Genomic DNA, 12,739 nt, shown 5'->3' on the forward strand with positions numbered 1-12,739 from the left:
TGCCTAAAAGCCTATCACAGGTAACTGGGTGAGAGAGGGATTGATGCTAAGTATGAGATGTGGTGCCTGAATCTCATCAAGCCAAAAGGCTTCTTGTTCCCACTGAATGTTTTATCCTTGTTTTCTTTTGCTTCTAATTCTGCCATTGATAGCAGCTTGAGGGAAGAGGGGTGGGGAAATATGTTGCTCCTGCAAAAATCACTGTAGGAAGAATAGCCAGAACGTAAATGATACTGGTTTGGCTTCAAAAGGGTAAGCAGGTGTCTTAGGAGTCCCAGAAGAGCAATGTGAAAGCTTGTACAAACAACCTCGGAATCACGCCTGTTTGTTATTCACACAAACAGAGTTGAAACTGCCTGAATTCCTCAGTTCCCAGAATTCAGATGGTGCACAATGGCCCATAATGAACAGCACCTGTGCTTACCTCAATTACTACCCAGCCAAACAACAGCAAGAAGGGCTTTCAAGAATATTTTTCAATAATAGATTTAGTTATGTCTTTCATAATTGGATTCAAAAGCTCAAAATTTCATTTTGCAACTTGTTCATGAAATTCGTATGAAAATGTCTGGCATTTATTCAAAAGAAATATTCTGTGAACAAGAAATTGCAAAACAGCCAACTGCTGGTAACTAAGCAGCCAAATTATAGTCCAAGCACTTGGCAAATACACTGTCTTTTTTATTATTTCAGTAATTGAATTTCTGTTAAAGCGTGGAGCATAATTTAACATCAGGAATTTATTTATAATACAATGGTGTTTCAGTAATAAATGCGTTATTATTGTCACTTCTAATGGAGTCTTCCATATTCCCTCAGAGACTTTGTGGCAGACTCTGAGACAACCACTGCATCAGTGTTGTTTGTAGACAATTGAATTAATTGGAGACAGGGTCATTAACTCGACCTGAATACCTCTGATTGCTTCTGTAAATAAGGTTAGAGAGCAAATGGCTAATCTTTGTTGTCATTATAGATTCTTTTTACATTTTCACACTGCCTTGTATATTAAGATCATTTTGCTAAGCAGCTTTTCAGGCTGTCGTCGTGTTTACAGTATTGTCTTGCATGGCATACAACCGTAATTGTAGCAGACTTACATTTCACATCCCATATCTGTATAAAACATGATACTAGAGAGAGACCTATTCTGAATCGCAGCACATAAAAACCATTGGACCAACAAATTAATAAACCAAAATGAATAAGCTGTAGCATTAAAAAATAATCAAGTCAAAAAGCAAAAGTTGATTTTGTTTGCTTTTGTTTGAAAATTCCAACACGTGAAACTTGCCAGGGATAATATAGTGAGTCCATTACTCAGTTGGGAACATGACCCGCAAGGCCAGCTCTGTGTATACCAGCCTGTGGGTTAAGCATTATCTGGACTTTTGGCATGGATTTTCTTGGAATACGAGTATCAGGCTGTTATTTAAGCGCAGATAGAATACAGATATTTTTCAAGGAGAGATCTGAAAAAAGGTTGTGAGCACACTGTTCTCATCAGACTTCATAAAAAATGTAGCCTGAGAGGCCTAGCAAGGCATGTGTCAGGAACAAGAGACACCCTAAGCTTGAGAATGAGGTCAGGTTCACACTGAACTCAGGGATACCAGCTTGTCATCACTCTCGTATTCCACCATATACTTAAAAAAACACATTGCTTTCTCAGAAACAGTCTTGTAAGTGGAAGAAAACAGCTGGCGGTGTCTTATAATATGCCTGGTATTTGCATGTATTTCTTTCATTCTAAATTTATATTCAAGATGGGCTTGAACCCAAACCCCAGATACGCAGTGTGAGTTATCCAAACTCTGGAGCCAAGTATGGGATCCTGAGTCCATCTGTAACCTAGATGATAAGTCGTGTTTTATGAATTCAGATTCAAAAATAACAGCCTCTCCACTTCCAAACTAGCAAGTACAGCTTTCAGCTTCAGAACTCTGCCCATGTCAAACTCCCATTGACAGTCTGTTGGTGCATAAATCCAGCCTGACTTGAGCGTGGTGGGAGGAACATGCTGCAACACTATGTTTTCTCTCAGCAGCCTCTGCACAGCTTACTTGTAAGAACATTTAGGGATGTTGTTTCATTTAAAAAGCAAAGGAGGAAACATAGCATTGAAAGATGTTAAATTCTTACAGGTTTTGAAGGCTTCATCTGAACTCGCAGACTGGCCTTGTAAGTTTTACTGTGCACAAAAGAAGAGTGAGAACTTGGCCAAGAAATACTATTACTGAACAGGATAGGGCTTAGAGCTGATTTGAAATTCAGGGTAAGCCTTTCAGGTCTGGGCCACAGTGTCTCTGTCTCTCCCTGCATATTTGCAGTGAATGAAAGCATGAGTGATGTTCACCTTGGAGCCCTGCTGCAGCGGCAGTCAATCCTGCTCAGCCTCTTTGACCATTTGTGCTCCTTTCTACTGTACAGGCTGACTTCTGAGCTCCATCCGTGGTTAATTTAGCTTTATTGTCCATCGTATCCCAAACAGTGTAAGTAAAATTAGAGAGGATAGAGGGCTTTTAACTCTAATGCAGAAAATAAGTCAATACTTCTCTACTTCCCTACTAGTAAAGTGACATCCTGCTACTGATTTTTGTCATTAACAAACAAGAAAGCTTCAGATCTCACGTAACAGGTAACCACCATATCTCACTAGAGCATGAGGAGGTTGAGGCTGTCTGGGCAGATATGTGAAGAACACATTTATGCCTCACTAAAGAGGGATGATGATCAAGTTGAAAACAATAAAAAGTGCAAGGGAGATTGAACTTTGCCTATTTACCTTTGTATCCATGAGGGTTTTGGATCTTCCTGACCTTTGCTTGTTGGCAGACCTTCAGCAAATCATTGCTGATACAATAACCCTTCATCAGTCTGGGGAAAAATGGATGGTGGTAATGTTGAAAAATCTGTTTCTTGGAACTCAGGATCATAAGTGACCAGAATAAAAGCTTCTTAGCTGGAACGGTTTTATGAAGAAATAATTTAGCTAACCCTAAAGTTCTGTATTATTTTAGCCATACTGAAAAAAACAGGCAAAATATAACTTTTCTTAATACCACATGGACAAAACCCATTTTATACTCAGCATCATGGTCACTTCTCTTTTCCTGATCTCATCTTGTGGAACACAGTGTTTAGACACAGTCATTTCCAGGTCAGATTTTAACTGCCCCTGCAAGGCATCCCTGTTTCTCTCAGCCTAGGTTAAGAAGCCAGGGATGGAGTACTGAAGTTACACATGAGGAAGGCACCCAGTGTTATTTCTGGCGATCCTAGTTCATCTCTCCTATTTAAATCAAAGGTGGCTCCAAACTTGTCCCCAGCATGCTCACAGGCAGTGCAGTCCTCATACTTGCAGTGTTGTGACTAAAGTCCCACAGAGCTCCATCCTGAAGGTGCTAAGCACCACTAGCTCCCTCTGGAAGATGTGGCAACTCTTTACCTACAGGATCCCAGCAAGTAGGTGTGGAAGCTAATAGGATCTTCCCTTTATTTTGGTGTGGATGAAAAAGGCTGAAAGGCAAGATTTGCAGCCAGGTAGGACTCTCTGTTTCCTTTTGCTGTCATTCAAAATAACAAGCATAGGAAATTCTGTTTAAAATAGCGAGCTTTTTGACTTAAAGGGTTTTCATGTTGAAGATTTAAGATGTCAGGTTTAAACATGACACTGATAGTATTAGGCAAAGTATGGGAGCAGATACTTGTAACTGTCATTTTTTCTGAGTGTTTATTAATGGCCTTTTGTGATTTATAGGGAATGTTGTGAAGGATCTTCAGGTCCATTTATCACTCAAAGAAACACCTTTTTTTTCTTTAATACCTATGAATGTCATAATTAAGGGTGGAGGCTGCTTAAAGACTTAGCTCCATTCTTAACATAAGATCCTTCAAGATGATATTTAATCCTAAATAGATTTAATACATTTGTTGGGGTTTTTTTATCCACAAAGCAGTGTATTATGTAACTGTCAAAAATCAACAGTATTAAAAGAAGCTCACATTAGACAGAAATATAGAGAAGGTTTAGGTTTCCACTCCAAATGGAGTTTTTCACCCCATTTTAAAATCAGTTGTAAGGAAGAAACCTATGTTTCACCATTCAGCTTTATTAATATTTCACTAGGTTTCTCCTTGTTCAAAAAACAAGTCGTGTGCTGAAGTACATCTTTATATCCATGAAGGGTTCTGGTGGTGTGTCATAAATTCATCATGTGTCTTTAGGAATACTTCTTTAAAAATTGTTTCAGAGTAATTGGCCATTATTAATAATGATGGCTCCTTTTTTACTGTTCTGGCAGTAGCAGTCAAACTAAGTGTCTGCTTGTGGTTTTCGTTAGCATCTGTGTGCTTCTGTGGCACCGGTTATTCTAACTCAAATCTGATGAATGTAAATATGCCTGGAGTCTCACAATACTATCTGTATTAAAAACAGGGAAGAAGTTCAGGCATTTAGTTGTTTTGCCCATTAAATCCCAGACAGACACAGGAATCGAACCAGTTTTCTGAAGTGTCAGACCAGTGCTGTAACCACAAGGCTGTCTTTCTTTACAGAGATGCAGTGATCATGTCCATAGAGGTGGATTATTTGTGCTTTAATCATTTGAGTAGGTGCCTACAAGCCATGCCATGCCTCTAGCACCAATCCTGCTGTGTCAAGCTTTGTACTGTGTATAGTGCAGGGAGATTGCTATGAGTTTGTGGGCAGCTGAAGCTCATTTAGTAAAATACTGCCCATTTTTTTCCTATTGTACTCAGTTTTTATCTCTGCCCCTTTCTCTATTGCTTGTTTTACTGTCATGCTCCTACAACCCCTACAGTTAGAGCAGTCTTGGGCCTTTTCTAAATAGGCGTGGCTTTGACAGACTGTGGGCTGTTTTCCCTTCTCTGGATTGCAGAGATTCATGTTTCTGGTTCATCTTCTTTGCTCTGGAAGTGGTCATACTGCTGACCTGCTCACAGGGGATTCCCCTAGAGGATATATCCTGAGGTGATGTTGTGACACTTGTACATAGCACACAGGTGTGAATGACTGTGCCTGTGCTGTAAAGCTCTGGAAAATCAGGATATGCCTTTTGGCACCCTTTCAAGCTCAGAGGTGGACAGGGGGAAAGGAGAAAAAATCCTACTTCCTCATGTTTTCTGACTGTTTGGTTGCTCGGGATAGTAGAATTAACTTTCCTTGGATAGTAGATGAGACTGGAAATGTTGGGGAGTTGGAGGTGTCACGTGGATCCATCTGCACCAGTGTGTTTTGGTCCCATAGCTCCCAGTTCTCTTCCCACTGGGCTCTGTAAGCTGGATTCTCTTTTCAGTTAGAACTGAAGTAGAACTGAGTTAGAACAGGTAGGGTAGTTCATTTACAACATTATCTATCCAAGTTTCTGCTGTACATGAATGAGACAAAAAAACCATCACTTTGCTTTTAGAAATTCACTTTGGGTTTTTTTATTATGATCACACTTGGACTTTCTGCTGAAATAAGTAAAATCAAACTGCACACAAGTGACTTCTTATACAATATTTTATGTTAACTTAAAACTCGGAACAGTAGAGGGGTGAGTATGTACTTCTAAACTTTCACAGAAGATTCACAAAGCGTACTGAAAAATGCAGTATTCGCATTTTCTTTGTGGAAAACGAACAAGTTCCCATATATCAATACTCATCTCTAGCTTGATTCAGTGGCACAATATTGATATAATAAAATGGTTCCATTTACATCAAATGAGGCCATTTGGAGCTCACAGTAAGAGATAGTATTCTTCCAGATGCTAGACAAACAGTAGCACATCAGGGCATAGTACGAATAATGCACTCTGACACTTGAATCCATTCACTAAAATATTGTACATCAAAAGTACATACATTGCATTTCCTGAATAATACCATGCTCACAAAAGTGTTTCCGAACTCTGAGGTGAGCAGGGTGATGCATGCACAAATCATGGGTACAATATTGCTTTTAATATGCAAAAACCCCTTCTCTTCCATGTCAAGCGTGTATGAGAATGCTGTGAAATTGGAAGGAGAGTGATTACCATACCAATAGTTTAAAAAGTTTTTACGTGCACCGTTAGGGATGTGCTCTTCAAACTCCTCCTCTGCTGTTTGTTTTTTTATGAACAGTTTGATAAGGCAATTTGATACGTGGCACCTTTTCTTTATGGCAGATGTGATAAAGAGTCAGAAATTACTGTAGCCCAGGGATAAAGCCTGGGAAAAGGTCAGAATAGGACATCAGAAACAGTACTGTGGTTTAAGTCACATTGCAGATGTATATACTCAGTTCCACCTAGGATTTGTGGCTAATGTAATTCTTTATTGGAAGGCTTTGACCTCGTTATGGATTCCTGGCAGCTTTTCCCCACTCTATTCATTACTAATGCAAGCTGCCAATCACTTTAGTTCTGCTTTGACATAGATTGTGGCTCATAGGAGTTAGTTCTGTCGTTCTTTTTATTTCTTTCGTCTTTACTATCCTTTTTTATGGTCTTTAAAGCTGGAAGTAAAAAGGGTTATATGTGTATGAAAAAGCTCTATTTCAGTAACTCTATCAACCTTGTTATAAACAGTCTTTGATTAAAACAGTTACTTTTGAACACAGTAAAATGAGAATGTAGCTTTTTACATATAACATATTGTAAATTACCCTCCCCCTCAAAATAAATCAGAACTCCTGTTTGCATTACAGTGGTCAGGATTGATACAAGCAGATCAGCTGCCACATCCTGAATGACATATTAGAGAGGTTTTCCCTTTTCATGTGTTTTGACATGAGAGAACCGTCAGAAGTGATGTCTTACTATGTGTGCTAATGTTAGCTGAAGTAAGAATTTCCACACCTTATTTCATTTCACTGACCTGGGTATGATAAATATTTTAAAAGGGCTCAATACAGGTTTTCAGTTCCTGTGTCAGCCCAATCTCTGAAAATTTAGATTAGAATTCTACCAGCCTGATGATAAATAATTTAATACTAACCAATGGAAAGGGAATGAACAAACCATTCAGAGCAATCCTTTTCTGTAAAAAGTAATCTAGTGGCAGTCATATGTAAGTTTAAAGATATAGATATAAAAATTCATTATAAAAAAAATGGCAGCTCCTTTTCAAATTAGAAGAGAACATTACTTCCTGGTAATGGTATAAGAATAGAAGGGAAATAAAACTTTGTTATTGAACAGTTATGGTATTAAATTCTGACACTAAATTTTAATCTGCTACGTTCTCCTCAATTATTATCTGCTAGAATAATGAAGCAGCCTTTTTATTTTTCAGTGAGCCCAGTAACTCCTAGTAGTGCCCCTCAGATTCATAGTTTTTCCTGTTTGTTCCTCTCTCTTATCTCAGAATAAAGTGTATTGAGTGGGAGAACAACAGTGTCTGCCAAGAGTGAGCATTGCCGTCTACTCTGACAGATCTTGTAGTGTAGTTGTACTACACAAAAGTCTTACTCGGAGCTGGGCGCCCAATTTTCAGTGCCCTGTGCAATCAATCTTTGTTCTGAGGAATCTGCATTTTAAACAGATGAGCAAGATTAAGGACAGGCACCATAGTTTCTCTGTTACTCAGCATGAACTGGTGCACAGATGTATTTTCTTCTAAGACACAAAGCAAAATTCATCCAAGTCCCAGTCCAGTTCCTCGATGGGAAAATCAACCACTCTGTCAAGTCTGGGGTGACTTTTCCAGCATAGACCTTCCCTTTTCCAGATTCCATTGATTGAATTTTCCCTAAAAATAGGCCTGTGCAGTAAGGCAACCTTTGTAGAGTGCTGCTTCATGTGGAAATACATTGCCAGCATTGATACGCTGTTGACATACTGGTCAGTTACCATCTACAATTTCCCACTGCCCAGCAGTGCTCTGCTTTTTCCAAGTTTACATTTTGATTTCTGGGTAGAGCAGTGGAACAAGTGGCCAATTCATCATTACCCTAAAAAGGAAGGGTTGGAATGAGTAAAGCTATTGTTGGAGGGCACCATCTATTTGCCAAATTCTTTTCACAGCAGTTAACGTGACAACATCTAACTGGTGACAAATTCAGGGAGATAGCTAAGGAATTTTTGTTCCTTGGTGAGTTCTACTGCAGTAGGCTGAATTACACAACTTTTCTTTACATGTGTATTTACAGGGTAAAAAGCTTATTCTTTTTCTTATTAGAAGTTAATGAGTTTTAGTTTTTCACATTATCTTCATTGTAACTACCAGGTTTAATCTTGAAAATAAGTTATTACAACAGAGTAAATTATGTGTTGAAAATAATATAATAGCCTAGATGACAACAAGAAAGTGTAAGCTGCATATTGGGCCTCCAGTTCTCTCTAGGCAGCATAATAATCCACGTATATAATAATGCTGTGTCTGCTTTAACTGGCTTTGGAAAAATTACCCATGAGTTTAAAACCAGACAAGCTGCAGGGTTACATTTAAATTTAGGCAGCTCACCTGTACCAGTGAACGGCAGTGAAAATATGATGATTGGTGTGTGATGAGCTTGATGCAGTCCCTTACCAGGAAGCACCAGCAGACACCTGCAAGCCTCAGCTGCTCTGTAGTTAAGCCTTAGCTCAACAAGTGTTGAAAAACACTGGCAGGCACTGGTGATACTGGTGTTGTTCTGTCCTTCAAGACATTTCTCGCTTTGTGTCCATGCTGTACACAGTCGTGCTACCAGACAGCAAGGGACAGGGGAAGTGGTGTGTGCTGCAAAAGCAGGAGGGAGATACGTGAAAGTGCTGCAGAAGAGCTTCTTTCCAAATCACTTTTGAACATGCAGGTATCTTTCTGTCTGCTTCATTGTTTGATAGCAGAGAGGAGACCAGATTACCAACCTGCAGGCGACTAGAGACATCATCATGATGGACTTTGCAAAAGGAGGTCTGGTCTTCCTCCACCTACAGTGGTGGGAGTCACTCCAGTGTCTCTCATCTCCATGGCACAGGAGAAGCAGATGCTGGTCTGTCTGGCCTGAGTGATGGGGTTCCTTGCTACCAAGTCATAGGTGTATTTTTCCTCCCAGATAGCACAGACATGGTAAGGGCTCCGGGTCTGGGCAGAACCTGTCTGACTGCCCTGCAGGACACCTCAACTGCTGAGCACAGGGCTTGGAAAATGAGAACAAAAAGGGAGGAAATTGTTTTCATTAACTTCAGAGAGGCCTTGGGCTGAGAGAATATGAGAGGCCCATACTGAGTATGAGGATGATTGTAATACCTCTCATGTTTGCTTTGTGTGTTTGGATTGCAAGCTCTTTGGCCCAAGGACTGTGTCTCATCATGTATTTACATAGATCCCAGCACAGCAGGTCACTGGTCTCAGTAGAGGCCTCCAATCTCAAGTAATAATAATGGACTGGCTTTCTTCTAAGTGTTATTTACCCAAACAGTACTGTGTTCCATTGGGGAGCATTGTTTTTATTAATATTTTTTTTTCAGTTCAAATAAAATTGTCCACCCAGGCACTGAGGAATGACATGAGTGCTCATCTCATGCTGGGAAATAAAAATTCAAGGGTTTCAAATAACCAGTGCTTCCTGCCCCCTTTAGTTACTTTGAGGACTTGTATCTGATGGTAAAATGCTTTAAATCCACTTTAAACCTTGTCCGGGCTGGCATTCCTTGTCTGGATCTTAGCAACACAACAAAGCTTCCTTTGAAAGTCTCTTAGAGAGGCAGCCCCCAGTTCATGTAGTTGATACGTGTGTGAAGAAGTGCAATTTATTTGTATAACAGCTGCTTGAATGCACATTTTCAGAATCTGTCTCATCATCCTTTAAAACATGTGCTTTAACTTTAAAGCCAAAGAAGTCTTTGGGAAGAGTGCAAACCAACCTGTTGTTTTGAACTAAAAGGTATATTTTATGTAAGGAAAAAAACTCAGAAGACAACCAGGAATCTCTCCACTACACTCATTTTATTGGAAGCAAAGATAACTTTTTTTTTTTTCATGCACTTGCATGTGAAAGTTGTGTATATTTTCTTCTGTTCTGCTGAACAGCATTACTAGTTGACTGTGCATGTAGCTATATGCAAGATCCCTCTTTAGTAGGGGAGATGCTACGAAAGACATTTTGGATCTTAACTGATTGTTTTGCAAACATGCAAACAGTATTACTCTCAACCCAAACTATATGACGAAAAGTTGAATGCTTCTACTTTAAAAATGAAGATCAGCAATGATGCCTTCAGCATGAAACCACCCAATGTAGCCAAGGCATAATTTTATTATCCCAGATGAAAGACAAATATGACCTCATTGTGTTTTGTATGAAAAACATTATTTTGAGTCTGTCTGGTTCCTGCAAGCTTGCTGAGTTGTGTTATTCAGTAATGTTTGGCATATGACAATTTTCTAAGGCTAGTGTGCAGAAAGAAAGAAAATAAGGCCAGGCTGGAGCTACCATCTATTTCCATGGTTTTTTTTCTTGCCCTCTGAGTTCTTTGTCAGACAGTTGCAGTCTGCTACAGTACAACTCTAGTTGTTTTGTGTAAGTGCATCCCAGCTACAGTGTCATTTCTCTTCCAGAGTGCTAAAAGATGTAGGTTGTGTTTAAAGGCTGGAAAGGTCTGGCCTTACCTGCTGGGACACTGGCTTTTCCTTCTTTGACCTATTATAAGGGGTGATATTCTTTAAATCAGTTATCTTAATGAGAGAAAACTTGGCAGCACTGACAGCAGAGCATTTTCTTAGGCAATCAGTACAGATGTGTGAGCAGCCTCACACACATCCTTCTGTACAGGGGTTGCCTGGGCATAAACAACCCCAGGCAAGGAGCTTTGTCAATGGAGGAGTCTGGTGCAGGTTTATGTGCCCAGCTACAAAGATGCTTCAACTCCATCCAGGAACCAGGCTCATCATCCCCCTGTCTTGACAGCTAGCTACCTGCTAGGGTAGTGGGAACTGGAGTTTCCAGAAAGGGTGAAGCATTAATATTGTCTTGTTCACTTCTAGTTGAAGTGAAATAGATGAAGAAAATAGAAGAAGCTCACGGAATTAGGGGAAAAGTAATTTTTAGATTGCAGCTTCATCATTCTGATAATTCCATAAGTAACATTTGTTTCAAGGCTGATGCTTCATTTTGGTATTTTAGAATGGAATTGTCATGTTTGCATCCTCAGCTTTGGAACCCTTGAAGTTTTTTCTTTTTTTTTTCTTCTTTTTCTTTTTTCTTGGAAACAGTTGTAATAAAGTAGGAAAACTCAGGTTTCATCTGCTTTAAGTGTTTTCTAAATAGAAAATATAAGGCCAAAACCACAAGATATTGAAATGAAAGGCAAAATCCCCTACAAACACACTTACTTGTTTCCTTTTTCACTGTCAAAAAACCTCTTTGTTACACTTTCTTGAGCTTCACTGAAAAGGAGAGTGAAAGAAAGAAAAACAAATGTGAAAATAGTTTCCAAAAATAGTGACTTTAAATACAAAGTGCAAGATTTACCTTTTTAATTCAGCAGTGATTAGTTCTCCATGATAGTTTTGGAAATGCCAACGTTTTTAAACGTATGTGTTTGATTTACCTGTTACTTCCAGCTGAAATTTGCAAAGTAGCTCTACTTGAATCAGTTGAGTGAAGAGCCTCTAGAAGAAGGTGAGGGGAGGGAGGGAAGTATATGCAGTTAATGAGCAACAAAGTTAGTGATCTGTGGGAATTACCCAAGTGAGTAATTTTGTTTCATTAATGCACCCTAAAGCACCAAGCTGTTTTGTCAATGGGCACTGCAGGGCCATTGCAGTGCTCAAAGAGACAGTTATGTTACCAACCGCAGTGTAAGGGATAGGTTTACCAACAAGGAGGGAGAGAGAAAGTAGCTTAGCATAAGAAGAAAATTAAAGACCATCTATTATTGTCACTAAAGCCAATGGCAATACTTGTAAAAACTCTAGCAGAACAGGTCACACATAGTTTTTCTGACTTTTCCAACTTCCAGTTTCTTGGTTAGTGTGGTTTCTTAAGAAGGCATCTTGATGCACATAGCATCTCAGTTTGAAAGGGAAAGGAGGGCATGTTCCTGGCTTACTTGAATCGTTCATGGAGGGAAGTAAAAAAGCAGATAGCAGGAATGAAGGCAAAGCTGTATTACAACTTCTAGGCATCTCTGAATCGCTCAATATGGCACACACACAGCATATGATATATTAAGGTGAAGTATTGAATATCCATAAAGGAGTACTAGCAAGCGGTGTCAATTTTCAAACACTTTGCTTTGTCAGCTTCACAAATTTAAAATCAATCATCAAAAAGTCCCTGAATAGATCAGCTGAAGAGACATAAAACCTTATGGTTATCTCCCTGAGAAAAAAGTTGAAATTAAAGGTGAGTTTATAAAGACTCAGATGGCAGAATTTATATTGCTTAAAACTGGGGTCATCCAACCTCTCAGTTTAGAAATAAATGCTGAGGAAAGACAATGACACCCAGTGCATTGCTAATAAATACATCCTGGAGGACAGTTGAACATGCAGAAAAATAGATTTCACAGAGAGGCTTATTTTCAGCATGAATGCCATTTTCTCACTGCATTATCATAAACATGAGAGAAAAATCAGCTATAAATAAAAAATTCTGGGGCAGTCCCTGCGGACTTGTCAAAAATATGTAGTTTTTGTAGGCTGCAGTGTAAAAGTATTCATTAAAATTAATTTTTAAAATGTCCCATCCAATATTAGTTGCCTGATGTCCTTCCTTTGATCATAAATTATAAATGAACCAGCAAAAAAATGAAGAAACTGT

The 12,739-nt window shown here is 39.1% G+C and overlaps 1 protein-coding gene across 8 annotated transcripts in view; it reads left to right on the forward strand.

The window, feature by feature from the left end:
* Positions 1-12,739, forward strand: part of AFF2 (ALF transcription elongation factor 2) — a 368,508-nt gene that overhangs the window by 317,497 nt on the left and 38,272 nt on the right. The gene's annotated exons all lie outside the window — the stretch shown is intronic.

The sequence above is a fragment of the Neopsephotus bourkii genome, unplaced genomic scaffold (assembly GCF_033783945.1).
Source record: "Neopsephotus bourkii isolate Nb327-2 ecotype Australia unplaced genomic scaffold, CSIRO-AGI_Nbou_v1 NB_867, whole genome shotgun sequence".
Taxonomy (NCBI): Eukaryota; Metazoa; Chordata; class Aves; order Psittaciformes; family Psittacidae; genus Neopsephotus; species Neopsephotus bourkii.